The sequence below is a fragment of the Staurois parvus genome, unplaced genomic scaffold (assembly GCF_062004578.1).
Source record: "Staurois parvus isolate SC_StPar_1 unplaced genomic scaffold, SC_StPar_1.0 ptg000289l, whole genome shotgun sequence".
Taxonomy (NCBI): domain Eukaryota; kingdom Metazoa; phylum Chordata; class Amphibia; order Anura; family Ranidae; genus Staurois; species Staurois parvus.
In genome coordinates this window covers 1,426,649-1,453,248 of record NW_028318085.1, presented here as the reverse complement: position 1 = coordinate 1,453,248, position 26,600 = coordinate 1,426,649, and the positions used below count along the sequence as shown (strand labels likewise).

The window sequence follows — 26,600 nt, the reverse complement described above, 5'->3', positions numbered from 1 at the left end:
TGATCAATACTAGATTTTTTTAATACATGATAGGAGCTTTATGATACTATCATTGAAATGTAGCTCTCCGACACCAGCGGCACTCATGCAGCCCCACAAAAGGACACTGCCAGCACCATGTTTCACTGTAGGCACCATGCATTTTTCTTTTGTACTCCTCACCTTTGCAATGACATACAGTTTTGAAGCCATCAGTTCCAAAAACATTTATCTTGGTCTCATCACTCCAGAGTACAGAGTCCCAGTAGTCTTCCTCTTTTTCAGCATGGGCCCTGGCAAATCCTAGGTGGGCTTTTTTGTGCATGGGCTTTAGGAGATGCTTCCTTTGTGGACTACATCCATATATGCCATTCCTCTGCAGTGTGTGCCATATTATATCATGGGAAACAATCACCTCAGTTTGGCTTTCTACTTCTTTAGCTAACTGCAGTAAACTTGCATGGTGATGTTCTTCAACCCTTCTCACCAGAAGATGCTCCTGTTGAGGTGTTAACTTCCATGGACGGCCTGGAAGTCTCTGTGAGATGGTTGCAGTTCTATCTTTGTTAAATTTTTGTATCACTTTTGCTACAATATTTTGACTGAGAAGTAAAGCTTCGCCGATCTTCTTGTAGCCTTCACCTTTCTTGTGTAAAGAAATTATTTTATTTTCTTTCACAGACCTTTACTCAGACATTTCTCTTCCATGTGGTGCCATTGCTGACAGCATGAAATGGAAAGTGGTTTTCTTTTCTAAGCAACACCCTTTTATAATCAGCTGTCTGCTGGACATCTGTTTAATGAATAATTAGACTTACCTGTAGTTGAACTCTTGTTAATTAGGATTTTGTTGTCAAAAAATGTAGCTTTGCTCCTAAGACTTTCATTGGGGTGTATTCATTTTTGCAACATGGTCTTGAATTAATTTGTTAGGACAAAATACTTTTTTGTGTGTGCAAATTAACAAGTTTTGTTTGCAATCAATGGTCTGCATTTGTGGGAATATTTTGTAGTATCGTGCCCCATAGAAAATGGTGATTCTGAAAGGGAAGTAAAGGTTTTCTGACAAATCCGTTGGGGTGTACTCATTTATGCTGAGCAATGTGTATATATATATATATATATATATATATATATATATATATATATATATATATATATATAGGCAATGCAAGGCAGCTGACAAACTCTATTGAGAGCCTGGAGTCTCGGGGAGAAAAAAAAAAGTAGAAATATTATTATTATTATGTGATACAATTTGATCTATAAGGTCCAGTACTGTGCACCACAATCTCGGTGACATTATTTCGGTAGCAAAGTGTTCTTGAAAAGGTTATTATAGGTTGTCATTGATGCTTTTTTGGTGTTTTTCTACCTGCCTTCCCCTGGATGGAACACAAATACACCATGACCCATTAATAATCAAACAATAGAAGATTGTGCTTCCAAATTTGGTACTGTGACTCCTGCCAGCCATTGTTTATTTAGTGAGGTCACAGCGCTGACTATGGCACATAGGAGCGAGCTTACCTGGCAGGAGGTGACTGAAGTCCTGGAAGTGAGTAATATACAATATTCATGATTTCAGTGATCATATGATCTCATATTATTTTACACCATCACTGAGAAATGTTTGTTGGTTTTGTTTTGTCACCCTTTTTCATTGTTTGGCCATGAAATTTGTAATTCTGGGTGACTAATTTAATTAAGCAGGACCATGAAATCATCATTAGCTTTGTCATTTCTTTTTTTTTTTATCATTTTAATCACGTCTTCACTTTTTTTTTTAATCGCTCCTGTTATCACGTCTGATTCCATTAGATCTGTACCTGTTACAATGTACCCATTGTTCCCGGAGAGAACAATTTATAATTTGTTCAATGATGTAGGGGAAATCTACCAGACCTGTCCGTTTTTATTGGATGTTCACACAATCTCCACTCACCAGTGCTTCGGTTGTCTTTACATACTGTACACTAGCATCTAATATTACAGAAGACTATTAGGCTGGCCATAGATACTGCAATTTTCCTTTCTTCAACCACTGGTTGAAGGAAAGAGAATTACTTGATTCCCCCATCAACATTGATTGTGTCCCTCCCGATACTCTATTGTATTCTGACAGCAGGAGGCTTCTCCTCCGTCAGAGCACAATTATCACTGCTGGCGGCAATAGCCACCAGCAGTGATCACATGAGAAAAACAATCAATCAATAGATTGCCTTCAGTACAACCAACCTGCCCATAGATGGATTGAAATTTGGCCAGTTCCTGCTGAACTGCAGATTTCAATGCATCTATGGCCACTTTTAGGCAAGCCATACTATGAAATTTTCTTTCCATCTACCTCAGGTGGAAGGAAAGAAAATTGCTTTACTCCTCCCATTTAACACAGTCAGTGTTGATGGGGCAATCTGTCCCGCAGCATTATTGTATTCTCCCCTGCTGAACCAGATACGTTTGACCCATGTATAGGCAGGTGCAGTCTGTATTCTCCCCCGCAGGTAATGCTTGAGGCAATGCAGAGGGGAGGAAGAAGAGGGAAACAGGGTTTCTCTAGGACTTCCTCAGTCACACAGGACAGGGATCCGGTTCGATGCTCTGGTCCCATGTGACCCAGACAGTCATGTTGGGTCAAGCAGTCTATTTCAATTTTTCTTTTTAAGAACGTTGGACTTTCTAATAGTTAGTGGAGTCAAATTGAAGTTTGTTTCAATGGTGAGAGAAACAATTGAGTACTGTCTGTGATACTTTTTTTATTTGCACCAACATACAATTTTGAGGACAAGCTTTCGGGGAATGTCCCCTTCTTCAGGTCCAAGCAGTACGGATCACAATAATTTAGCAGAATGTTAGAAGAGATGTAGGAGATGGGAAAAAAAAAAGAGAAAAGAGATAAGACACAGCAAAAGCAAAGTCTGGGGGGGGGGGGGGGACACTCACAGAGGCAGTCTTGCTTTAGGTGATAGTCATTGAGGTGATAGTTGATAGTCATTGAGGTGATAGTCATTGAGGTGATAGTCATTGAGGTGATAGTTGATAGTCATTGAGGTGATAGTCATTGAGGTGATAGTTGATAGTCATTGAGGTGATAGTCATTGAGGTGATAGTCGTTGAGGTGATAGTCATTGAGGTGATAGTCATTGAGGTGATAGTCATTGAGGTGATAGTTGATAGTCATTGAGGTGATAGTCATTGAGGTGATAGTTGATAGTCATTGAGGTGATAGTCATTGAGGTGATAGTCATTGAGGTGATAGTTGATAGTCATTGAGGTGATAGTCATTGAGGTGATTATCTCTGTTCTCTTTTTCTTTTTTCTTTTCCCATCCCCTACATCTCTTCTAACATTCTGCTAAAACATTGTGATCAGTACTGCTTGGACCTGAAGAAGGGGACATTCCACGAAAGCCTGTCCTCAAAATTGTATGTTAGTGCAAATAAAAAAAGTATCAACGGCAGTACTCAATTGTTTCTGTCGCAAATCCACTAATACGGCTACAATCACCTCAAGTTTCAATGGTGAGAAAATTCAAAGCAAAATGGAAAATTTTTTTCTCGAATGAACACATTTCTGTGTTTTTTGTTTGAGAAAGTCCATTCAATCAAAAAATCATAAGTTAAAAGTAAACAAAATCTTGAACTACTTTTGATCAACATTTGTCAAGTCATCAAATGTACTGAGAATTTTCACACAAATGTTTGTTCCAAAATCCACTGGTGTATGGCCAGCTTTTGAATACAAGATTGACTCCTGTTGTCCTTTTATCAGGGCAATATCCTTTACAATTGTATCAAATACTTGGATTCGAGCTTATCTGCTTCAATATTTAAGACATTGAAAAAGCCAATTTGCCTGCTTTGAAGCCAGACATGCCCCTTAAGTAAACGTTCTAGAATAAATACCTGGCATTCAACTTTTTTCATTTCCTAAATTCAGCTCAGACCTAATATTTGATAACAGATCATTTTTATGATAAGAGTATTGAGTGACGCAGAGGGATGCAATGTACTGTGCTTGTTACACAAGACCGGGGTCCCACCCAGGCCATGTTATGGGAACAGTGAAAAGAGAGCTATTTTCGGATATTGTACACCTAGTACTGAGGACTTGTGCTATGTCTGTTCATCCGTAACTTCCAATAGACAGCACCTATAAGACTGAACTCATGTGAGAAGTGAACAAACAGAGGCCACTCTGTCAACAGAAGGCTAGGGTCCCCGTCAACAAGCTTCTGGAGAATTCAACAACGGGAAATACTACATGAGTGACATGTGTATTTACACCACAGAACTCTGTGACATCAATATCTGCACACGTCATAGCTGCATTTAGGGGTCATCACCCACCTATGCGGTCTCGTACGATCAGGACAGTGGTGGACTTGGTCACCAAAAGGCCACTATACAAGCACAGCTCCCAACTGTTTCACATTTTGAGAGCCTGTACCGATTTAGAGACTAAATCTATGCGCTCTTCTCTTTGTTGTCCTTCCTAATGTATCTGATCTGATGTATAAATCTCTTTAAACTAAAGTACTATTTCACAGGGTAGTATCACAATCCTTTTAACAGCCCCTCCAAGACATTATGCTCCCCCATTTCTGTGGAAATTGGAAAGGGACTTGGGTTCACTCCAGAAAAACACAAAAATATTGTATGGTTTGCACAACACTCCTTGATTTCCATCTAGTTATGCCTTTTGGTCTTGCCCAATGATGAGACCCTTCTGGGGCCAAGTGCTTCACATATCATATCCACTAGAAGACATCCTAACGTACATATACATTACGACTTCCAGGTGGTATATCCGGATGATGCCTGTAGCTGCATGCATCATTTCGGAATCATTCTTTCTGCCGGCCTTTTAGTAGAAGCCATACAAGCAGCTAATTAGCTGATGAATTGGATTTACAGGTGGAGGGAGGGTCCTGCCCAGCCGTGAGAACAGTGGGGGAATCTGCTGGACACCCGGTACATGAAAAATGCATCTTATCTGTTCTGGAAGTGATCAGTCTGTGGGTGTATATGACAGCATCTTTCAGGCCCACATCTAGTATAAAAGGACTGCTAAGTCCCAGAGGGCCCTTGTGCAGTGGCAAGGGCTGGATTTCCCAATAGGCAGTGTAGGCATGTGCCTACAGGCGCCCTTCCTAGAGGGGCACCCATTTGGAGGAGAGAGAGAGAGATGCTGCATTTGCTGATAAAATTATAGTTTCAGCTCACATTCCCTGCAGGCAGAGTGATATCACTCACAACAACTTCTTCACTCACTACCTCTTTCAGTGAAGTGCTGAGGGAAGGGTGGGCTGGGGCTCAGAGGGCATCAGTGGCAGGTTGGAAGGAGGCATATGGCAGACATCACATCAGCAGCACAGTGGGCAGAGGCAGCTGTCAGTGTGAAGTGTACACAAAGGCACAGGAGTACACCGAGTGAGGGATCCTCCATTCATCAAGTCTGCAGAGAATCAGAAAAGGTAATGTCAGTAAAAAAGATACACAGCAAAGTGTGTGTTTTGCCCCAGTGCAATGCCCTGATTGTAGCCCATGATAAATTAGGCCCCTGTCACACTAGTGCAAGTGAACCTCTGCAGACCTTGATGTAAAAAGGAACTCTAATGTTAGAGGGAACACTGCGGATCCTGATATAAAGGGGAACGCTGCTGACTGATGTAAGGGGGGGGGGCTTTGGTGACCAGAGACCACCTTACATCAGAGTTCCCCTTTACATCACGGTCTGTGGTGTCCCCCTTACATCAGGGTCCGCAGAGGTCCCCCTTGCACTCTAAGGGGGAACCCTGCAGATTCTGATGAAAAGGAGAACTCTGAGGACTCTGATTTAAGGGGAACTCTGAGTACTCTTGTGTGAGGGGGGACTCTGTTGACTAGAGACCCCTTACATCAGAGTTCCCCTTACAGCAGTGTTTTTCAAGAAAAAAAAGTGGATCTTACTGTCTTTTTTTGGAGGGGGGGGGGGCGCGCTTTAGAATTATGTGCCTAAAGGCTCCTGAGATGTAAATCCAGCCTTGGCAGTGACACAGTCTCTGTACCAACAATATGTCTGTCCCTTAGACAGGTTTATTAAAATCATCCTGTTTCCCAACAGTAGAAAAGTGGAAAAACTAGATCTAGGATCTGCTACAAGATATACGACACAGCGGGGGACATTCATCAATTCTGTCTTATAGCAAGACAATGCTAAACATGAGCTGTGAGACAGATTTACTACAGGGTTACAGCTTGAGTCATTGACTCCTCCCTCAACTGATCAAAAAAAGAGCGAAACTTGGCCCTGACCTCTTCTTTTTTTTCTATAATAACTTTTATTAAGAAAAATTATTATTATTATTATTATTATTATACAGGATTTATATATTATTATTATACAGGATTTATATATTATTATTATACAGGATTTATATATTATTATTCAGGATTTATATATTATTATTATACAGGATTTATATATTATTATTATACAGGATTTATATATTATTATACAGGATTTATATAGCGCCAACAGTTTGCTCAGCGCTTTACAATATAACGGGAGACAATACAGCAACAATACAGTTCAATATAAGAGGGATAGGAGGGCCCTGATCCTGAGAGCTTACAATCTAGAATGCAAATACAGTCTTTTCAAAAATGAATATAAAGAGTACAGAGACCAAGGGAATGTGATCACCGATGGGTCAAAGTGCAACAAGGTGATAGTGATGAGTCCCTTGTCAGGTACCCTGATACAGCCTCTCAAATACAGCAGGTTTACAGGATAAATCTTGATAATGCAATATAAAGAAAAACAGAATCAAAGAAAGCAGACAAAAGAGACGAAACAGACAAGAAGAAAAATAAATAAATAAATTTAAAAAAAGGAAGATAGACAAAATACCATGTAGCTATCTCTATAAGTGTTTAAGGTTGGTCAACATCTCAATTAGATATTCCAGCAAGTCCTTACAACAGATAGAAAGCTTGTAGTTAAAGCCGAGCTCCACCCAAAAGGGAAAGTTCCGCTTTAAGGCTGTGTCCCCCACTCCCTGTTAAGGATTGGCACTTTTGGGGAGTGGGGTGGGGCGTATACCCGAATTTGACAGGTACCCGCTCCCACTTCCGGCATAAGGCGATCAGAAGCGGAAGTTGTCCTCCCCCCTCCCTTTTTGTAGTCTTCTGGGACACGTGACAGGTGAAGACTACGGCCCATTCACAAAGCACAGCGCTACTCATGCACAGTAGGCACCCGGCTGTGAAGCTGTCACAGCTGGGTGCCCACATTGAAGATGCCAGCGCTGGGGAGAGAAGACGGCTGGTGAAACCAGTTTTCGTAGCTGCTTACTTTTATTTTTTTTTTATTCAACTAGAACTCCTCTTTAAGTAGAGGCTATAGCCTTCCTATTTGAGCTGACATTAGAGAAGGAAAGTTGCATTCCCAGAAAGTGTTGTATGAGACTTTATTTATTAGGTAGAAGTAATAGAAACATCTGCCATTTATTGCATCTTGATGAGAGTCAGATTCGAGTCATAGCTTAATAAAGCCTTGGACACACCCGTGTATTGTGTTAGTGAAATTCAACCCTCGAGTTGAAAAGATCTACAGGATATTTTAAAAAAGAAAAAAAAAATATTTATATACACATACACATACAGTGGGGATCGAAAGTTTGGGCACCCCAGCTAAAAATTTGTATTAATGTGCATAAAGAAGCCAAGGAAAGATGGAAAAATCTCCAAAAGGTATCAAATTACAGATTAGACATTCTTATAATATGTCAACAAAAGTTAGATTTTATTTCTATCATTTACACTTTCAAAATAACAGAAAACAAAAAAATGGCGTCTGCAAAAGTTTGGGCACCCTGCAGAATTTATAGCATGCACTGCCCCCTTTGCCAAGCTGAGACCTGCCAGTGTCATGGATTGTTCTCAATCATCGTCTGGGAAGACCAGGTGATGTCAATCTCAAAGGTTTTAAATGCCCAGACTCATCTGACCTTGCCCCAACAATCAGCACCATGGGTTCTTCTAAGCAGTTGTCTAGAAAACTGAAACTGAAAATAGTTGACGCTCACAAAGCTGGAGAAGGCTATAAGAAGATAGCAAAGCGTTTTCAGATGTCAATATTCTCTGTTCGGAATGTAATTAAGAAATGGCAGTCATCAGGAACAGTGGAAGTTAAAGCAACATCTGGAAGACCAAGAAAAATATCAGACAGAACAGCTCGCAGGATTGTGAAAAAAACAATTCAAAACCCACGTTTGACTGCACGATCCCTCCAGAAAGATCTGGCAGACACTGGAGTTGTGGTACACTATTCCACTATAAAGAGATACTTGTACAAATATGGTCTTCATGGAAGAGTCATCAGAAGAAAACCTCTCCTATGTCCTCACCACAAAAATCATCGTTTGAGCTTTTCAAATGAACATATAGACAAGCCTGATGCATTTTGGAAACAAGTTCTGTGGACCGATGAGGTTAAAATTGAACTTTTTGGCTGGAATGAGCAAAGGTACGTTTGGAGAAGAAGGGGCATAGAATTTAATGAAAAGAACCTCTGTCCAACTGTTAAGCATGGGGTTGGATCAATCATGCTTTGGGGTTGTGTTGCAGCCAGTGGCACAGGGAACATCTCACGAGTAGAAGGAAAAATGAATTCAATAAAATTTCAGCAAATTTTGGATGGTAACTTGATGCCATCTGTGAAAAAGCTGAAGTTAAAGAGAGGATGGCTTCTACAAATGAATAATGATCCTAAACACACCTCGAAATCCACGGGGGATTACATCAAGAGGCGTAAACTGAAGGTTTTGCCATGGCCTTCACAATCTCCTGACCTCAACATAATTGAAAATCTATGGATAGACCTTAAAAGAGCAGTGCGTGACAGACAGCCCAGAAATCTCAAAGAACTGGAAGACTTTTGTAAGGAAGAATGGGCAAAGATACCTCAAACAAGAATTGAAAGACTCTTGGCTGGCTACAAAAAGCGTTTACAAGCTGTGATACTTGCCAAAGGGGGCTCTACAAGATATTAACTCTGCAGGGTGCCCAAACTTTTGCAGACGCCATTTTTTTGTTTTCTGTTATTTTGAAAGTGTAAATGATGGAAATAAAATCTAACTTTTGTTGAGATATTATAAGAATGTCTAATCTGTAATTTGATGCCTTTTGGAGATTTTTCCATCTTTCCTTGGCTTCTTTATGCACATTAATACAAATTTTTAGCTGGGGTGCCCAAACTTTCGATCCCCACTGTATATATATATATATATATACACACACACACAACTGAATAAATAAAATTAACATAAAAATGGTGAAAATCTCTGCAGTGTTAGATATACTGGGTGCGGTGGGAGGGACGCGCCCTCTGCTACTCTTGCGACCAATCAAATATAGACAAAAACAGCAAAGGAAGCTCATCTGTGGCCAGGTGGTCATATATGGCCCTTTTTCACCTATCATGTGGCCCTCAGGGACTCAGCACATAGTTATCTATTGTTTGGTGCTTTCTAAGGCCAATGATGAAAAAAAATATTATTTGGACCAGTTGTTAGTAGTGTGATGGATATGGTAAAATGCCTATTTTGTTTCCTATTGAATATATATGTTGTGTGTATATTTTCTGCCTGCTGGGCTTTGTGGTACTTTAAGAAATCCTTGCTTAAGAAATGTCTGCTCACATGCACGACCCCCTCCCATCCTGCCAACTTGAGACAAAGGAATGTTTTTCTTTCTATAGATAAGACCTGGAAGAAGATCACACCTATAGTATGATGAAGATTGTTTTCCTGTGGAAATAACCAATCAAAGACTAATATAATGCTTATGCTGTTCTCACATGACTCTCGCATCATTTTGCATATATAAGCTCACTTTCTCATTATAATAAACTAGAAGTGTTCATAGACTGAACTTGTGTGTCAGTGTGAGTCTCTTCCAGTGTGCGCACATTCCAAAGCAAGCCAGAGTCATAAATTAGGACAGGAGCAGATAAGCACCGGACATTTTTAGTCCTTAACCAAATCAGTAGATCAATGGTTTGGTGCAGGGGCGGACTGACCATTTGAGCACTCAGGCACTGCCCCTGGTACCTTTTTTAGGCTTTTTTTTAGTGTGGGCAAGGACATAGGGGCCCCATGATCCCCTATTGCCCGGGGGCCCCATGAGTTGTCAGTCCGCCCCTGGTTTGGTGTATTTCTTTCAAACTTACTTTTACCTTTCTGGCTATTCCACTTTCCCCATTTTTTTCCCTATTCCTTTATAAAGCTGAAAGAAGTCATTTTTAGGGGGTTGTAGGAAGCACAAATGTGGAAACATATGTAAAGGGGCTGCAATAGCAGTAATCTCTAGCAGTCTCATGCAATGAGTCTTAAGTCTATGGTTGTCTCCTGAAGTATGTACCAAACTTCAACAGTATGTATACAGAGTCTAGTATGTCTGCAGTTTTTGACCATCTCTTGTATCATGTCTGCACCCTCTGGCCACCACTTGTATCATGTCTGCACCCTCTGGCCGTCACTTGAATCATGTCTGCACCCTCTGGCCGTCACTTGTATCATGTCTGCACCCTCTGGCCGTCACTTGTATCATGTCTGCACCCTCTGGCCGTCACTTGTATCATGTCTGCACCCTCTGGCCGTCACTTGTATCATGTCTGCACCCTCCGGCCGTCACTTGTATCATGTCTGCACCCTCTGGCCGTCACTTGTATCATGTCTGCACCCTCTGACCACCACTTGTATCATGTCTGCAGCCTCTGGCCATCACTTGTATCATGTCTGCACCCTCTGACCACCACTTGTATCATGTCCGCAGCCTTTGACCATCACTTGTATCATGTCTGCAGGTCTGCAGCCTCTGACCATCACTTGTATCATGTCCGCAGCCTCTGGCCGTCACTTGTATCATGTCCGCAGCCTTTGACCATCACTTGTATCATGTCTGCAGCCTCTGGCCGTCACTTGTATCATGTCTGCACCCTCTCACCACCACTTGTATCATGTCTGCAGCCTCTGGCCATCACTTGTATCATGTCTGCACCCTCTGGCCATCACTTGTATCATGTCCGCAGCCTTTGACCATCACTTGTATCATGTCTGCACCCTCTGACCACCACTTGTATCATGTCTGCACCCTCTGACCACCACTTGTATCATGTCCGCAGCCTCTGACCATCACTTGTATCATGTCCGCAGCCTCTGACCGTCACTTGTATCATGTCTGCAGCCTCTGACCTCCACTTGCATCATGTCTGCAGCCTCTGACCTCCACTTGTATCATGTCTGCAGCTTCTGGCCATCACTTGTATCATGTCTGCAGCTTCTGGCCGTCACTTGTATCATGTCTGCAGCTTCTGACCTTCACTTGTATCATGTCTGCAGCCTCTGACCGTCACTTGTATCATGTCTGCAGCCTCTGACCTCCACTTGCATCATGTCTGCAGCCTCTGACCTCCACTTGTATCATGTCTGCAGCTTCTGGCCATCACTTGTATCATGTCTGCAGCTTCTGACCTTAACTTGTATCATGTCTGCAGCCTCTGACCATCACTTGTATCGTGTCTGCAGCCTCTGGCCATCACTTGTATCATGTCTGCAGCCTCTGACCATCACTTGTATCATGTCTTCAGCCTCTGGCCATCACTTGTATCATATCCACAGCCTTTGACCATCACTTGTATCATGTCTGCAGCCTCTGGCCATCACTTGTATCATGTCCGCAGCCTCTGACCATCACTTGTATCATGTCTGCAGCTTCTGGCCATCACTTGTATCATGTCCGCAGCCTTTGACCATCACTTGTATCATGTCTGCAGCCTCTGACCATCACTTGTATCATGTCTGCAGCCTCTGGCCATCACTTGTATCATGTCCGCAGCCTCTGACCATCACTTGTATCATGTCCGCAGCCTCTGGCCATCACTTGTATCATGTCCGCAGCCTCTGACCTCCACTTGTATCATGTCTGCAGCTTCTGGCCATCACTTGTATCATGTCTGCAGCTTCTGACCTTCACTTGTATCATGTCTGAAGCCTCTGACCATCACTTGTATCATGTCTGCAGCCTTTGACCATCACTTGCATCATGTCTGCAGCCTCTGACCATCACTTGTATCATGTCTGCAGCCTCTGACCATCACTTGTATCATGTCTGCAGCCTCTGACCATCACTTGTATCATGTCTGCAACCTCTGACCTTCACTTGTATCATGTCTGCAGCCTCTGACCTCCACTTGTATCATGTCTGCAGCCTCTGACCTCCACTTGTATCATGTCTGCAGCTTCTGGCCATCACTTGTAGCATGTCTGCAGCCTCTGACCTCCACTTGTATCATGTCTGCAGCCTCTGACCTCCACTTGTATCATGTCTGCAGCCTCTGGCCATAACTTGTATCATGTCTGCAGCCTCTGACCTCCACTTGTATCATGTCTGCAGCCTCTGGCCATAACTTGTATCATGTCTGCAGCCTCTGGCCATCACTTGTATCATGTCTGCAGCCTCTGACCATCACTTGTATCATGTCTGCAGCCTCTGACCATCACTTGTATCATGTCTGCAGCCTCTGGCCATCACTTGTATCATGTCTGCAGCCTCTGGCCATCACTTGTATCATGTCTGCAGCCTCTGGCCATCACTTGTATCATGTCTGCAGCCTCTGGCCATCACTTGTATCATGTCTGCAGTCTCTGGCCATCACTTGTACCATGTCTGCAGTCTCTGGCCATCACTTGTACCATGTCCGCAGTCTCTGGCCATCACTTGTACCATGTCTGCAGTCTCTGGCCATCACTTGTACCATGTCCGCAGTCTCTGGCCATCACTTGTACCATGTCCGCAGCCTTTGGCCATCACTTGTATCATGTCTGCAGCCTCTGGCCATCACTTGTATCATGTCTGCAGCCTCTGGCCATCACTTGTACCATGTCTGCAGCTTCTGACCTCCACTTGTATCATGTCTGCAGTCTCTGGCCATCACTTGTATCATGTCCGCAGCCTCTGACCATCACTTGTATCATGTCTGCAGCCTCTGGCCATCACTTGTATCATGTCTGCAGCCTCTGGCCATCACTTGTATCATGTCTGCAGCCTCTGGCCACCACTTGTATCATGTCTGCACCCTCTGGCCACCACTTGTATCATGTCTGCACCCTCTGGCCATCACTTGTATCATGTCTGCAGCCTCTGACCTTCACTTGTATCATGTCTGCAGCCTCTGACCTCCACATGTATCATGTCTGCAGCCTCTGGCCATCACTTGTATCATGTCTGCAGCCTCTGGCCATCACTTGTATCATGTCCGCAGCCTTTGGCCATCACTTGTATCATGTCTGCAGCCTCTGGCCATCACTTGTATCATGTCTGCAGCCTCTGGCCATCACTTGTATCATGTCTGCAGCCTCTGGCCATCACTTGTAGCATGTCTTCAGCCTCTGGCCATCACTTGTATCATGTCTTCAGCCTCTAACCTCCACTTGTATCATGTCTGCAGCCTCTGGCCATCACTTGTATCATGTCTTCAGCCTCTGGCCATCACTTGTATCATGTCTGCAGCCTCTGGCCATCACTTGTAGCATGTCTGCAGCCTCTGACCTCCACTTGTATCATGTCTGCAGCCTCTGGCCATCACTTGTATCATGTCTGCACCCTCTGGCCATCACTTGTATCATGTCTTCAGCCTCTGGCCATCACTTGTATCATGTCTGCAGCCTCTGGCCATCACTTGTATCATGTCTGCAGCCTCTGACCTCCACTTGTATCATGTCTGCAGCCTCTGGCCATCACTTGTATCATGTCTGCACCCTCTGGCCACCACTTGTATCATGTCTGCACCCTCTGGCCACCACTTGTATCATGTCTGCAGCCTCTGGCCATCACTTGTATCATGTCTGCAGCTTCTGACCTTCACTTGTATCATGTCTGCAGCCTCTGGCCATCACTTGTATCATGTCTGCAGCCTCTGGCCATCACTTGTATCATGTCTGCAGCCTCTGGCCATCACTTGTATCATGTCTGCAGCCTCTGGCCATCACTTGTATCATGTCTGCAGCTTCTGACCATCACTTGTATCATGTCTGCAGCCTCTGGCCATCACTTGTAGCATGTCTGCAGCCTCTGACCATCACTTGTATCATGTCTGCAGCCTCTGGCCATCACTTGTATCATGTCTGCAGCCTCTGACCATCACTTGTACCATGTCTGCAGTCTCTGGCCATCACTTGTATCATGTCTGCAGTCTCTGACCATCTCTTGTAGCATGTCTACAGTCTCTGACAGGGGAGGACTGACAACTCATGGGGCCTCCAGGCAATAGGGGATCATGGGGCCCCTGTGTCCTTGCCCACACTCAAAGCACACCCAAAAAAGCCTATAAAAGGTACCAGGGGCATTTCATGGGATCCTCTACTGACCCCAGGCCCTCGGGCAGTGCCAGAGTGCTCGAATGGTCAGTCCGCCTCTGGTATCTGACCATCTCCTGTATCATGTCTGCAGCCTCTGGCCATCACTTGTATCACGTCTGCAGCCTCTGACCATAACTTGTATCATGTCTGCAACCTCTGACTATCACTTGTATCATGTCTGCAGCCTCTGGCCATTACTTGTAGCATGTTTGCAGCCTCTGACCATCACTTGTACCATGTCTGCAGTCTCTGACCATCACTTGTACCATGTCTGCAGTCTCTGACCATCACTTTTAGCATACCTACAGTCTCTGACTCTCTCTTGTTATGTTGTCTGCAGTTTCTGACCATCTTTTAATAACTTCTGCAGTTTCTGATAACCTGTAGTATATCTTCAGTCTATGACCATCTCTTGTAGCATGTTTACAGTTTCTGATAAACACTTGTAGCATATCTGCAGTCTCTGACTATCTCTTGTAGCATATCTTCAGTCTCTAACTATCTCTTGTAGCATGTCTACAGTCTCTGACATCTGTTGTAGCATTTAAGCAGTTTCTGACCATCTCTTGTAGCATGTCTGCAGTTTTTGACCATCTCCTTAAGTAGGTCTGCAGTCTCTGACCATCCCCTGTAATATGTCTATAGTCTCTGATACACTCCTGTATCAAGTCTGCAGTCTCTAACCAACACTTGTAGCATGTCTGCAGTCTCTGATGACTTTCTGATTAACCTTCCCACTTGATTACCATTAGTATCCTTTTTTTTATTTGATTGCTCAGTATAGGCTACTGAACACTTTTCCTGTTTGCAGTATACTATTTTATAATGTCTAAAAATGTAGCCGGAAAAGGCGGAGGGACTATATTTGGCTTCAAATGTCTGATAGGAATGCACACATTTAAGTATTTACCAGACAAATAAAGAGAGAACAGCCAAGTACATACAGTATCCTGGCTGAATGAATACAGCGTTTACCCTCCTTCTCATACTTGTGAAAGCAAAGCATTTAATCTATTCTCTAGTAGATGTAGGCCTCTCCAGCAGGGCCATAATGCAGCTTTTGTTTCCGATGTTATGTACTGCTACTGTACTGTTCTCACCATTGTATAAACTGGCAAAGGCCATGTATACACTCTAACAATTAGTTATGTTTTGTAGCATACTTTTTGACCAGTGCCCCTGCGTGTTTTCACATTTGCATAGCGCAAAGGCAGAGGGTAGGTTAAGTGAATTTTCATACAAAGTACACTAATTTTGGCCATACACCTATGAATATGTGTTAGAAAATGTTAATTTATGAACGTTCGTTCGATTTTTCCAAACATTATTGGAGTCAGTTAAATATTTGTTTTCAACCACAGTGATGAGAAAATTCGAAGGTGCTGGATGGAACATTTTTAAAAAATTTCTAACACTGTATGTGGTTTTCATTTGGGACTAGCAATCATGGTTGTCTAAGAATGGAGAGTGAGAAACACTGTGCTGCAGCTGCTCTCACTAAACTGTTCATGCTGGACCTAGCAACATTGTCAGCCCCCAGCCTGTAAGGGGAGCAGACAAGCCTAAAGAATTCCAGAGACCTCTGTGCTGGCCACAACTGAATGTGAGAATTGAACTTCAGGAAGGGAGCCATGCTATGGACTGTTATGGACCATTGGACTACAGTTCCCAGAGGAAGACAGCAATAGGGAGAGAAATAGACTCCCTCAAGAGTTGGTTCTGGCTACCTCAGTGGATTGCTTCAAAAAAGTCCTGGGTTCTTTCTTAGATACACAGAATATAACTGGATACTAACATTTATAGGTAAAGTTGATCCAGGGAATATCCGATTGCCTCTCGGGGGATCAGGAAGGAATTTTTTTCCCCAGTGGGTACATATTGGATCATGCTTTGCTGGATTTTTTTGCCTTCCTCTAGGTCAACTGTGGGTATAAAATTATAACTTTTTTTCTTTCTATGGTTGAACTGGATGGATTTTTGTCTTTTTTCAGCCAGACTAACTATGTAACTATGTAACTCTAGACCAGAGAAAAGCCACCACCACTAAATATTGCAGTTACGGTCTGTGTTGTAATGTTTATGTGGCCAAAATGTTCCTCACCAGTGGCTGCACTTGTGCAGCCAATCCTTATAGACATCTATGGCACCATATACGGAGCATCTTCCATGCTCATAGAAGTTCATGAGGGCTCACGGCACAGAAACGGACATTGGCCAGGAGGTTTTCTGCAGGATGTTATCATTCAGTTGCTATACTAAAGGTAGGTATATAGGCATGTAGTTAGGGTGGTGGGGTGAGGTAGTCATTGTGAGAAAGTGACGGACCTTGCCTGAAAGTGTACTTAAAATTAAAGAATAAAGATTTTTAATGTGGCAAATGTGTCTAAAATATACAAATACATGCCTTTATGCATTTTTCTGAATTCACCATTCACATTAATGGGCATGCTTGGCGATTTTAACACACAAAAATGTTACAAGTCCTACTTTTTTAAATGTCATGCTGCAACATAGAGCGGTGAACTAACCACATAGCAAAGAAAGTTAGTTCTACTTGAAACAGATTGTCGTGCTGAGATTAATTAAAAAAAAAAAAGTGTGAATGAACGCCTCTGACCGAAAACTCTTTTATGCACCCTTCTGATTTTAGCTTCACTTTGCTACTAAGTGCTTGTCCTCCCAGCTTTGTGGTTAAGTCTTGTCCACACACAATCCCTCTGTCCAAGGTGCTTGCTTTAGTGGCCATTGGACAAGACAGTTGCAGATGTGATGAGCTTTGCGCTGAAATAAAGGAAACACTTAATATCATCATGAAACAAGAATCAGAGGGGTGTACAAAACATTACTTTTCTGGCCAATAAAAGTAAGATATAAAATCTTGCCTGGAGTTTGCATGTTCTCCCTGTGCCTGCATGGGTTTCCTCCGGGTACTCCGGTTTCCTCCCACACTCCAAAAACATGCTGGTAGGTTAATTGGCTCCTGTCTAAATTGGCTCTAGTATGTGTATGTATGAATGTGAGTTAGGGACCTTAGATTGTAAGCCCCTTGAGGGTTAGGGACTGATGTGAATGTACAATAATATATATATATATATATATATGTATATACTGTATGTGTGTGTGTGTGTAAAGGTGCTGCGTAAATTGACGGCGCTATATGAGTACCTGAAATAATAAATATTCTATTTGTAGAAATATTGACCCCCATCCCTTTACAGATCATTCTTGTCAGGAGGAGGTATAAATAAAGGCAAAAGTATATAAAGCGTATTTCTTGCCAAAATGTTTTTCCACTTTTAGAAAGACGAGGGAGTAGATTGAACCTGCATATTTTTTTTCTCTGTCCCTTTGTGGAGATTTCCACTCACTTTCTGTCCCAGAGACACAACAGAAAAAGAGGCAAAATCTGTCCAAAGCAGGGGCGGACTGACCATTTGGAAACTCGAGGACTGCCCGAGGGCCCAGGGTCAGTAGGGGGCCCCATGAGATGTCCCTGGTACCTTTTTCATAGGTTTTTTTGCATTTGGGCAAGGACACAGGGGCCCCATGATCCCCTATTGCCCGGGGGCCCCATGAGTTGTCAGTCCGCCCCTGGTCCAAAGTGATGGGAATCCCCTCTGAGCATCAGGTGTCCCCATTGGGAAATTTCTTCTCTGTCCCTGCTCTGGTGACAACTACAATTTTCCCTTTGCTTTTTGTTCCAGTGATAATGGATACCAGGACATAGAGAGAAGCTGAATCTCCCTAGCAATAAGGAATGTTAAAGTGGTTCTAAAGGCTTGAGGTTTTTTACTTTAATGCATTCTTACAATAAAATTCCCCGTTCCCCACTCTCTCCCCTTATACTTACCTGAGCCGATCTCAATCCAGCGATGTGAATGATAGCAGCGGCTCGCTACTCTTTCTCCCTCCCCACAGTGCAGATTGATAGCAGCAGGAGCCATTGGCTCCCTCTGTTGTCAATCAAATCCTATGACAAGGGCAGTGTAGGCGCAGTTCAGAGTCCCGGTTTCTGTGTCTATGGATGCAGACATCAGGGCTCAGGAGTGAGTCCACACAAGTGATCCCATAGGAAGCGACTTCCTATTGGGGCACCCGCCAAGGAGGAGGAGCCAGAAGCGAGGAGAGGAAGAGGACCATATCACTGAGTAAACAGAGGCGGATTATCTCCAGAGGAAAGGATATACCTAACCCCCACTAGGAGGGGAGATGCCTGTTTGACCTGTCTTTACATACAGATCAATATAGGTGAGGGTCCACCTATAAATCACGGATACTACGATGATGCACACTGTTTACAAGATTTACAGCACTGGGATATTGGGCTTACTCACCAGTAGGAAACCACTTCTCACCAATATTTCTGAAGATACTTCTTTGGGACTATTATTTCTACCCTTACTGTCAAGTGATTTTCTGCACTTATTTATGTAAAATGCTATGGTTTAGTTTTCACTAGAGTGGATGTGGTTTGAGCAGCGCAACACTACACACTGGTTTTGCATTTATTATATATGTGATGAGCACACACTACATGTGTTTGCAGCAGCTCAATTTTTTGTTCTGCTTAAATGTTTCACTATTGTAAGTAGACAATGTTTGTTATTTTTTTTTAATTGTACCTCTAGAATCACCTAACTCTTCCCCATTCTAAAAAAAAAAAATAAAAAAAAATTGTCTAGTGATTTTTACTTTTGCAGCCAAACTGGGATAACCTACTTGTTATATCTTCCTATTCGCATAGTTTTATATATATATATATATATATATATATATATATATATATATATAAAATGTATTTTATTTTTTCATTTTTATTATTATCATTTTTTGTGTGTTTATTAATATATATGTAATTTATTAAATTTTTTCACTTTTTATTATCATTATTATTTTGTGTGTGTATATATATATATATATATATATATATGTAATTTATTTAATTTGTTCACTTTTTATTATCATTATTATTTTGTGTATATATATATATATATATATATATATATATATATATATACATACACACACACACACAAAATAATAATATTATTATTATTATTATTATTAATAATAATAAAAAATTAAAAGATAAAATAATATATATATATATTAAAACGTTGCTGCTTACCTTTGCACTTGCTTAAGATCCAACATGATTTCAAGCATTTTTTGTAATGTTAAGGAGTAGTCTGCCCATCCAGTAGGTTGAGCTAAAAAAAAAAATCAGCCAATTCCCCCATTCACACACTCAATGCAGATGGGGGAATCCTTCCTGTGTAGCTTTTGTATTCTGACAGCAGGGAGACTTCAGGAAAAACCTGACAGGCTGGTTGTACACAAGTTTTTCACAAGACAACAAGCCTGCCCATACATGGATTGAAATGTGGCCTGTTCCTGCCAGGGGTGGACTGACAACTCATGGGGCCCCCGGGCAATAGGGGATCATGGGGCCCCTGTGTCCTTGCCCAAACTCAAAAAAGCCTATGAAAAAGGTACCAGGGGCATCTCATGAGGCCCCCTACTGACCCCGGGCCCTCGGGCAGAGCCCGAGTTTCCAAATGGTCAGTCCGCCCCTGGTCCCTGCTGAACTGGCCAAATTTTGATCCATGTATGGCTGCCTTTATGTTTGTTTTATAATTAACCCTGTCTGCGCTGTGGTGGCAGGTCTCGCTATCAGTTGTAAACTAGATGTACACTCTCTGTCCTAATAAAATGGTTAAAGATCTCAAGGCTTGGGGGTACATTGTATGCTAATGCATTCTATAATGTATGTTAATCTTTGAATATATATTAAAAGTGCACCTGTGCTCTAACAAATCATGCATCATGGTTTGTGTGGGTGGAATGTGATGGTACTTTACACCCCGGTCACATCGGGTGCGACTTGAATGCGATTTGCATGCCATGCAACTTGCAAATCGTATGCCAAGTCGCACCCTATTGTCCGCAATTAGAGCGGTCAAATCTATGCGGTTCCGGTTACATGCACTACTTTTGGTGCGATTTACATAGACATCTGTGTCAGATGTCTTGCAAATCGCACATTAAATCGACATCTCACCCGACTTTGAAAATTGTGCAACTTCACTGTAAGTCGCACAATTTCAAAGTCTGGCTTGATGTGACCGGAGCGTTAGAAAGAAAGCTAATAGATTAATAATCAAAAAAAAATTTGTATAACAGTAACAACACAACACTGAAAGTTCATTACAACATTTTTTTTTTATTAATGTCCAAAAATGTGCACTTCATTGATAAAGAACATTCTTTGATGCTAATGCTGCAAACATGGATTTTTTTTAAAGTTCAAGCTTCCAAGTGAAATATAATTGGCAGTCAAACATTCATAAAAAACAGAAACAAGCAAACAGGTAGCTCATGGATGGCAGTGATTGGTCAGAGTACAATCAAAACAGTTTGATGCCCTTTTATCTAACCCCCATCAGGCATAACCTTGAGTCACCAACCTTTTACACCCAGTTCTAAAAATAAGGAGCTCAGGCTGCACCCGCACTAGGCAAATATTTTCTTCCTACAGTAGAGAACTGAATTCCAAGTGGAGTACTGTGTGTACAGCCAGTTCTCTCCCTACCAGGATGTAGAGCCGAGTGGCAAGGATTGTCAGTTTTTGAATTTTTTTTTTTAATATAAATCTCAATGCAGTACCAGATTTACTTAAAAAAATTTAAATAATAAAATAATGCACGTGTACAGCCAGTTCTCTCCCTACCAGGATGTAGAGCCGAGTAGAAAGAATTGTCAGTTTTCGGATTTCTTTCTTTTTTTTTTTTTTTAATATAAATCTCAATGCAGTAACAGATTTACTTAAAATAATAAAATAATGCATGTATACAGCCAGTTCTCTCCCTATCAGGATGTAGAGCCGAGTGGAAAGGATTGTCAGTTTTTGGATTTTTTTATTTTTTTTTTATATAAATCTCAATTTCAGTAACAGATTTACTTAAAAAAATTTAAATAATAAAATAATGCATGTGTACAGCCAGTTCTCTCCCTATCAGGATGTAGAGCCGAGTGGAAAGGATTGTCAGTTTTCGGATTTCTTTTTTTTTTAATAAAAATCCCAATGCAGTAACAGATTTACTTAACAAATTTAAAATAATAAAATAATGCACAAGGTGAGATCGACCAGATTGTACCTAGAACATTGATGGTTGGTAACAGGGGCGGACTGACAACTCATGGGGCCCCTGGGCAATAGGGGATCATGGGGCCCCTGTGTCCTTGCTCAAACTCAAAAAAGCCTATGAAAAAGGTACCAGGGGCATCTCATGGGGCCCCCTACCGACCCCGCGCCCTTGGGCAGTGCCCAAGTTTCCAAATGGTCAGTCCGCCCCTGGTTGGTAAGGGTTAATGCCCTCTGTTGTTTTCAATAGGACGCACATTGTATTTATTAAGGTTAGATTTTCAAGTTTATGAATCAGATACAGATCTGGAACTGTAGAAGCTAAATTAAATGGGGGACTTTATATCACTTAGTAGCAGTCTTATCTCATTATGAATTGAATGATTACAAAGAAAGCATAACAAGGGGTTAATCTTATATCATCAAACTCTCAGTTTTTTGGCCCAATAGAGTGAATAACAGTTGGCCATAGATATTACAATCTGATTGTACAATCTCTTTTGCAACCTCTGATCACAGGCATTACAATCCAGCTATATAATCCCCTTTAGATATACAAACAACTGTGAGTGCGTATCACATTGGCTGTTCATTGAATGGATTTGTAGACGTTCATTATTTTAAAACGATTGCAAAGTTATTGTACATTGGGATTTTATCATTCTATCATCTAGCAATTTAAATCTAAAACAGCCAATCGGTTTGTCACCAATTAATCAGGCACTTGCTTTACACGCCGTACAATCACATTGTAACATGTTCGGTCAGATTAACAAAATTGGAAACCGCCAACCGTCACCAAAGACATTTTTATTTAGAATACAATAAAGATTTGAGCACCCGATGTGATCATCTTTGTATGCCTGCTTTTCAAACAGATTGATGTTTCTGGATGCAAAAATACTATTGTATCAGCCAGATAGATTTACCAGCATGCTGGCAGTTTTATGCCATTTGACAGTCCCATGCTTTATTTTTTATCATTGTGTAGGATGAGAGAGAATCAGGGATTGAAATCTCTAATATTCTAATTACAAATCAGCATTCTCAGTTCTTTCATCTCATCAGAAGAAATAAATTTACTTCATTGTCCATCTGAATACAATGCCTGTTCTATGCTAGTCCCGAACACCCCTCAGGTCCGTTATGCACTCTCAAAACATGTCCAGCACCAGATGTTTGCTAGCTGCTGTGGAACTACAAGTCCCAGATTGCCTAAAGAGTTTTCTATGGCACAACAGCCGGAATGCAGCAAGTTGCCTGCAGACCTGACTCAGAATTATGGTCAGGAGCAGCCAGCGACTCCAACATCGGATTATCAGTTCTTGGGTCTAGCAGGACTCTAGGACAGTATACAGTTCTGCTGCTTCCTGCGCGGCTGCTTTTTCCTGGGTTCAGGCTGTGCACTGGCTCTTCGCCTCTCCAGCGCGGGGCTCAACAGACAAGGAAGGTTGACCCTGCGCAGCAGGTCCTCAAACACGTCCTGCACTTTGTGGTTGGCCTTGGCTGAGGTCTCCACGTAGCCGCAGTCCCACTCCAGCTCGGCGGTGGCGGCAGCCTGCACCGCCAACAGCTGCCCGGTCTCCCATTCCAGTCCTGGGAAACGGTCAGTTTGGTTGCCCACCACCACTATGGGCACGTCGTTCTCCCCCTTGATCCTCAGGATCTCTTGCCGCAGCCGCTCGACCTCCTGGAAAGACTCCAGGTCAGCCAGGGAGAAGACCAGGGCGAAGGCGTCTCCTTGCTGGATGCGCAGCTTCTGCATGGCTGGGAAAGAGTAACTGCCACTGGTGTCCATGATCTCCAGACGGAGACGGAGGAGCTCTGGGTCTGGCTCCAGGCAGTACACCTCTTCAACTGTACGCCGGTGCCTGTGCTCAAAGCGGTCATACAGAAGTTGTTGGATCAGAGCCGTCTTGCCCACACCGGCGGCTCCCATGAAGACCAAGCGCACCGTACCAGGGTTGGACACTGAGATAGACATGATGGACCCTTAGTCTTAGGCTTCAGAGAAATTGGGCTTGATCTTAGCCTGCAGAGAGGTTTGGCTTGATCTTAGCCTGTAGAGAAACTTGGCTTGATCTTAGCTGGCAAAGTCTGGCTTGGTCTTAGTCTGCAGAGATGTTTGGCTACTCACAAGATCTGGATAACAATTTTTGATGATCGGTCTCTCATCTGAAACCTCAGATTGCTTCTAATGGTCACACAGTCCTCCAGATGATCAGACTGGACTTCAGATGATCAGAAGGTCTTCTCAATGAGCAGATGCCTTCAGTGCTGCAGTGGAAATCAGAGCTTAGCCAGTGACACCCTCCGCACGCCTTCTTCCAGCAACAATCTGAGCTCTCTAAAAACCTGAGCTGCAGCCGCCACCTTTATGCGTCCCAGAGAGCAGCTCCAACCAATCAGCATGCAGACAGCCTCCTCCGAATGGGCAGGGCAGAGGCTCCTTGCCAACAAGTCTGCAATCTTTTTTCTTTTTTGAGCTACACGTGTCTTGTGTGTACCAGCAGGTAGAGAGGGGAGGGGGAGGCTGAGGAGCTAGGCGGTAGAATGGACAGAAAGGAATTTTTTATATTTCTGGCTGGCTCAGCAATTGCAATGGCTTTAGCCCTCCTGCACACTTGACGTTTTGATAACTCTGGTAACGTTAGCTGTTTTTCAGCTTTTGTTAGCATTTTTGCATTAGCGTTTAGTGGCGTTTTCCTGTATTTTTACGTGTTTGCGTTTTGTAGCATTTTTGGTTTACAAAAAAAAAAAATTTTTTGGTAAAAAAAAAAAGTCCAAAAACACTGGTTTGCGTTTGAGTTTTACCGCATTTTTCTGTGTTTTTCAGAGTTAAAGCATTTTTACAACTAAACAACTTCTCTAGAAACCCACTAGTTCTGGGGTTTTTTCCAGCCAAAAAACGTCCCTGCAAAAAAACATTGATTACAGTCTATGTGTGCATGGACACATAGGATAACATGCCGGGGATGGACACATAGGATAACATGCTGGGGATGGACACATAGGATAACATGCTGGGGATGGACACATAGGATAACATGCTGGGGATGGACACGTAGGATAACATGCCGGGGATGGACACGTAGGATAACATGCCGGGGATGGACATATAGGATAACATGCCGGAGATGGACACATAGGATAACATGCCGGGGATGGACACGTAGGATAACATGCCGGGGATGGACACATAGGATAACACGCTGGGGATGGACATATAGGATAACATGCCGGGGATGGACACGTAGGATAACATGCCGGGGATGGACACATAGGATAACATGCCGGGGATGGACACATAGGATAACATGCTGGGGATGGACACATAGGATAACACGCTGGGGATGGACATATAGGATAACATGCCGGGGATGGACACGTAGGATAACATGCCGGGGATGGACACATAGGATAACATGCTGGGGATGGACACATAGGATAACACGCTGGGGATGGACATATAGGATAACATGCCGGGGATGGACACGTAGGATAACATGCCGGGGATGGACACATAGGATAACATGCTGGGGATGGACACATAGGATAACACGCTGGGGATGGACATATAGGATAACATGCCGGGGATGGACACGTAGGATAACATGCCGGGGATGGACACATAGGATAACATGCCGGAGATGGACACGTAGGATAACATGCCGGAGATGGACAAGTAGGACAACATGCCGGGGATGGACACATAGGATAACATGCCGGGGATGGACACATAGGATAACATGCCGGGGATGGACACATAGGATAACATGCCGGGGATGGACACGTAGGATAACACGCCGGGGATGGACATATAGGATAACATGCCGGGGATGGACACGTAGGATAACATGCCGGGGATGGACACGTAGGATAACACGCCGGGGATGGACATATAGGATAACATGCCGGGGATGGACACGTAGGATAAAAAAAACAAATGGATGATCATTGCTGTATGGTTAGAAAAAACACTTTAAAGTGTTACTAAACCCACAACAGTACAATCAGTCTGTATATGCGGTAAAGCATGCTTGTTATACTCACTGTGGAACTTAAGGGGTTAATCCTCCTCATGTCTTCCCCTTCAAACACCCCCAACCAACCAAACAAGCACCCCTTCCCCACAGGACCTCAACCCATTTTGGAGTACCAGTTGTCTTTAGCTGAGTTTGATGACATCACAGGTCCAATTCACCGTTTTTATCCTTGGGCGGTCAACAGATCCTAAACACTGCACATCCCTGCAGCATTCCTTCGGTGAGTCCAGAACTGGGGTGGAGCTTTGACACCCTGGGCTTACAGAAAGTGGGTTGAATGGTGCTGGGCATCATTGACCCCAGAAGAGGAGGTGCACTGTATCAGTGTCCAGATGAGTCTATGGGAACAGCCTTTGAGATCAGGTGAGATTTGCTGCCAGAGCTAGAAAGCATTTTCAGCCCCTGCCAGGGGATCCTTATGTCAGTACTCCAGCTGGTTGCACTGTGGTTCCCTGAGCAGAGGGTTGTAATTCCAGTGTCCACCAGTGGGTGTCTTGCAGCAGCCAGCAGATCCCAGTATTCAGTGTCCACCTGATGCTGGCTGTTGGAAGGGTATTAGGTCCTCCCCTATTAGTGCCTCTTGCTCCAGAGTTTTGCTACCTGCCAGATCCTGCTACCCTTTATCCTGTTCCTGCCCTGCACACTGCACCCTGCTACTTCTTACCTGATCTCCCTTGTTCCTGATTAGATTTTTTTGTTCCCCCATCCCATCTGCTCCCTGCACCTCCAGTTTTCCCTGCTTTTCCGTGTTACCCATTTTGTATATACAGTAGTAAGTTGTTAGTTAGGCTGTTAGTTATTAGTCAAGTATTCTGTCACAGGGTTTTGTTCACTTTTATTTTTGTATGTTGTGTGCTGGTGTTTGGATGGATCTCACCTAAAACATATACAGTCTGGTCCCAGTTTCCTTAGTGTAGCCGCGCAGATCAGTCTGGTCCCAGTTTCCCGAGTGTAGCCGCGCAGATCAGTCCGGTCCCAGTTTCCCGAGTGTAGCCGCGCAGATCAGTCCGGTCCCAGTTTCCCGAGT

The 26,600-nt window shown here is 43.0% G+C and overlaps 1 pseudogene; it reads right to left on the bottom strand.

The window, feature by feature from the left end:
- Positions 1–20,586: 20,586 nt before the first annotated feature.
- LOC149458289 (ras-related protein Rap1 pseudogene) lies at positions 20,587–23,859 on the bottom strand (annotated as a pseudogene).
- Between the last annotated feature and the right edge of the window lie 2,741 nt (positions 23,860–26,600).